This window comes from Chenopodium album, chromosome 16, assembly GCF_948465745.1.
Source record: "Chenopodium album chromosome 16, dcCheAlbu1.1, whole genome shotgun sequence".
NCBI classification, from domain to species: Eukaryota; Viridiplantae; Streptophyta; class Magnoliopsida; order Caryophyllales; family Amaranthaceae; genus Chenopodium; species Chenopodium album.
In genome coordinates, this window is record NC_137849.1 from 16,221,316 (window position 1) to 16,226,141 (window position 4,826).

At 35.8% G+C, this 4,826-nt stretch overlaps 1 pseudogene; it reads right to left on the reverse strand.

Moving 5' to 3' along the window:
• Nucleotides 1-528: 528 nt before the first annotated feature.
• On the reverse strand, nucleotides 529-1,942 carry LOC145583936 (UDP-glycosyltransferase 90A1 pseudogene; annotated as a pseudogene).
• Nucleotides 1,943-4,826: the final 2,884 nt, after the last annotated feature.

Genomic DNA, 4,826 nt, shown 5'->3' on the forward strand with positions numbered 1-4,826 from the left:
GGGTTGTGGCTGATGCAGCTCATCGGAAGCGGGTTAAGTATGAAGCTCGATGTCAGGCGATTGGATATGGTTTCATTCCCTTCTCCTTTTCTTCGCTTGGGGAATTAGAGAAAGAGGCTGTTGCGTTACTGAAGCGGATTCAAAGGTTCTCGACGACGCAAGACATTGGTGCTCGTGCTGCAGCTCATATCTTCACTAGGGTAGGATTTGCAATAGCTAGAGGAGTGGGGGCCCAGATTGTATCTCGGCTTCCTACTAATTTATTGTAGGTTGTATGGCTTTTGTTTTTGAGATAATAATAATAATAATAATAATAATAATATAATAATAATAATAATGATGCTGAAATCTGCTCTGCTCTGCTGAAATCTACTCTACTCTGTTCTGCTCACCCCTCCTCTACTCTGCTCAGAAGCTCAAAGGGCCTTAGACTTCTTGTATTATTTCTTTCTTTTTCACTTAGATTCCTATCATTTTCTCTTTGTAAACCAAACGGCCGAAATAACTAAATAAACTTGAATTAGGGCACTAAATTTTGATTTTCTCCATCTCTAACTCATTCAATAACAATTCCATATTACACCAAGATGATCCTCCCTCTTCAACCGATTTTCTAGCAACCTCACTTAACTCCTTTACCTTCTTTCCCATCTCACCTTCCATCAACTCTTTCACCATTTTACTCAAACCATCCCACTTAACAAACCCTCTTTGTGACCCATCAATGGTCTCAACTCTTACTCCCACCTCAATCTCCTCGGCCACCATCTTCGCATTCAAATGTTGTTCCCCCATCATAGGCCAAACCAAGATAGGTACACCAGCACAAATACTCTCTATCACCGAGTTCCACCCATAATGATTCAGAAACCCTTGTACACTCTTATGTTCAAGTACATCCATTTGCTCTACCCAACCTCTTACAACCAACCCTTTTTCCTTCATTCTCTCCTCAAATCCTTCCATAACTTCTTCGTGGCTAGGTTTTATCCTTAAAGCCCATAGGAAACATGCTTCCGATTTTTCGAGCCCAGTTAAAATCACTTTCAGTTGTTCATTACTTATCTCTACTTGTGAGCCGAACGCAATGTACATGACAGGCTTTCCTTCATCCCACTTTTTTATCCAACCATTTGTTCCATTCAGGCTTTTCTGGACCTTCTAACGTTGTTTGCTTCTCAGCCAAGCAAAGCGGGCCAACACACCAAGATTTAGGCTCATCTGAGATTGAGTTCATATATTCCACAAACGGTTGCTCAAGTTCACCAAAACTATTCATAATAACACCACAGCTCATTATAATGGAATTACGAAACTTGATGAAAAAATCGAACTTTTGACTATCAAACTCATTAAAAGAGCTATCAAAATCATCTTTTCGTACCTTAATCAAAGGAAACTCTGGTATTTGGATCAACTCATCCATGGAATCGAGCCCCAAAAATAACTTGTTAACCAACACTGACCTTGCAAGAGAAAAAGCATACATATTCATACCGAAGAAGACTAATCTACGAATGTTAAACTTAGCAGCTGATGGTTGAGTCCAGTAGAGAAAACCATCAGAAATTTAGAAACTAATGGGGTTGCTTTGTTTTTGTATATTTTTAAGGGCGCTTTCGAAGTGAGGTTAGAGCGTTTCAGTTGTGAAAGCAAACGAGTGAAAGAGGGACATAGACGGGAGTCGATCAGTACTTTCGACTCCCGTTGGAATGTCATCGTTGGTGTATGAAAAGGGAAGGGGGATAATGGTGACGGTGTTAGGTGGGAGCGACGAAAGCGAGGCCGAGATGAAGGGCTCGTTAGCCGGGGTGGTGAAGATGGTGAAGGTGGCTTTGGGTTGATGGTTGTGTATGAGTTTGGTTAAGTGTAGAAGAGGAATGGTGTGGCCTTTGGACATGAAGGGGAATAAGGCGATGTGGGAATGTTGAGGAGTTGTCATTCTTCTACTTGTTTTAGTTTGTCAATATTTCTTTGTAAATGTGCAAGTCTAGATTTGATTGTAACAACTATCTTATTAATAGAGGATCTTGAAGTGTATAATATGGCATGTGGTAACCGATTCATTCATAAAAGCATTAAAGTTTTAGACCTTTAATTAAGAGTACAACCGTCAATGGCGTACCTATAATATATTTACTAGATATACAGAGTAGTAATGTATTATGAATAGTTTTGGTAGTTATTGAGAGATAGAGGGAGAAACTGTTGGAAAATAATATTAAAAGTACAAACAAATAAAAGAAAATTGATGATAACTCATTAAAAAGAGGGAATAATATCAAAAAATACTGTCTTAAAATAGAAATAGACATCTAATTTTGAAACCCCAAAAAAAAAAGTATACATCTAATTAAGGGACGGAGATAGTAGTTTTACTACCTCCGTTTCATGTTAAATTTACTGTGATAACTTTTGAATATTTTATATCTCACAAATAACAACTCAGAGTTATAAATACACATACCTCTCAGAAATATACTGTAGCATTTCTGCATTTTATTTCCATCCATTAATAATAAGAAGAGCCGACATAGGCATAGAAGCACGTTGAAGAATGAAATAAAAATGGTTGGAGAATAATCAAATATTGACTAAATTATCATAAATTGAGAAATAATAAAGAAGGGGAAATAAGAGTTGTAAATGGGTTAACTAGATTTGAACTCAAGATTACAAGAAACCCATAAATCACTCTCAACACACCCATTTTAGTGATTTTATCACCAAACTGCTATACTCAATCGATCATTAACTTAAACTTGCCTTCAAAATTTATTTATTTATTATTATTTTTTTTAAAAAAAAATTTAAGAACCTTGTGATTTTTAGCTTAGAAGTATAAATCCCACATCTACTTAGCAGTTCAGGCTTAAATTGTCAGATTGCATGTAAAATTAAATGCAAGAATATTAGTACTTTGTATTTCAACCTTTTTCTACAATTTTTTACATTCACTATTTGTATGGATACTAATATTATCTGTAATTAATGCTTCAACTTTCGTATGTGCAAAAATTATGAAAATTTATCATTAAAAATACGTATCAACACAAATCAATACAAGTAATATTTTGCATAACACAAATTCTTATATGTGGCTAGCCACATGGTATAGCTGGCCATTATATGGGTTACTTCGTTAGTGTAATAGGGGTTATTTGGTTAGTATTAAAGGAGTTACTTCGTCGCTATGATAGGGTTACTCGATCAGTATAATAGGGGTTGCTCGGTCAGTATTTCTGGGGTTACTTGGTCAGCATAATAGGGGTTACTTTGTTTCTTTATAAGTGATCACACGGTGTGACCGGCCACACACAAGACGAGTTGTTTGCATAGCTAGTTAGGTTTGAACTGTACTACACAATGATAATAAATAAAATGTCCATATTTTCATCTTAGGACGGAGACGTATTTCAAAGTGTCTCGGTTTTCATCTTAGGACACATATTATAAAGTGTGTCGGTCCACATTAGCGAGTTATGCCTTATAAATTAAATTTAATTACACTCTAATTTCTTTTCATTTCTTCTAATTATCCTCTAACTCATCTAATTATTTAATAATTAAATTTAATTTATATATAAAAAAAAAAAAAAAAACTATCATCAAAAACCACCGGCCAACCACCCCTTCCCCTCCCCTGGTAGCAACCTTCTCCCCCATCGAACTCACTACCAAGATCCCCCTACCCCGGCGACCGACCTCCACTGCTGGCCGACTCTCCCTTTCCCCTTATATATATTCGTCTGAGACCACCACCTCCCTTTGAAGCAAGCATTTTTCAATTTTTAGCTTTAACTTACTCAAACATGCTCAAATCAAGTTCAAGTCAATTGTAGTTTGCTTCTAAATCGCCCTAGCATCACATACATTCATAATCAAAGCCAAAACAAGCATCAGTTATAGGCAAGATGCACAAAATTGAAAACCCCCAAATCGATTTTTCTAGGGTTTGGACAAAATAATCGCAAAATTTGAGCAAATTAAAAGATAAATCAAAGCAAAAATACATTGTTTGTGTTGGAGAACTTGATATGAAGCTTCCAAGAAGATCCTTGCAAATTTTGGTAGTGAGTTTGAGAGTATTTGAGGGAGAAATGAGAATAAGAAGTTCGAAAGGGGGTGGAGGGTTACATCGGGGGTAAGGGGGAAAGGGGGTTAGCCGGCGATGGAGGTGGGTAGCTAGGGGTGGGTGGGTTCTAGGGGGCATGTGGGAGGAGGCTGCCACTAGGGGAGGGGGAAGGGAGGGGGGTGCCTTGCTGGTAGTGGGGTGGTATTATTATTATTATTATTATTATTATTATTATTATTGTTGTTGTTGTTGTTGTTGTTATTATTATTGTTATTGTTACTTTCTTGAAGGGGGGAGTAGTTTTTTCATTGTTTTTATTTCGTTAAATAATTATCGTGTTTTTGTTATCTCTATAATTATAATATTTTATTTTCATTTTTATTATCGTTCTTTATTATTTTTTTATCATAATAAATCTTTCTATTATTAATATTTTATTAAATGTTATAATTAAATATTATTATTATTATAATTATTGTATAATTATCATTATACAGTGCGTTTTTTGTGCGGCTAATCGCACCATGTGGCCACTTGTATAAGAATAAAATAACGCTAAAAACATTGACCAAGTAACACTTATCTTATAACACTAATCGAGTAACATTCATAATACGCTAACAAAATTACCCTTATAACACTAATCTAGTAATCCCTATAACACTAACGAAATAACCCTTTTGATGTTCAGCCGGTGTGATCGACCGGCCACATATAAAAATTTGTGATCATATTACTGCTAATGTTTTTC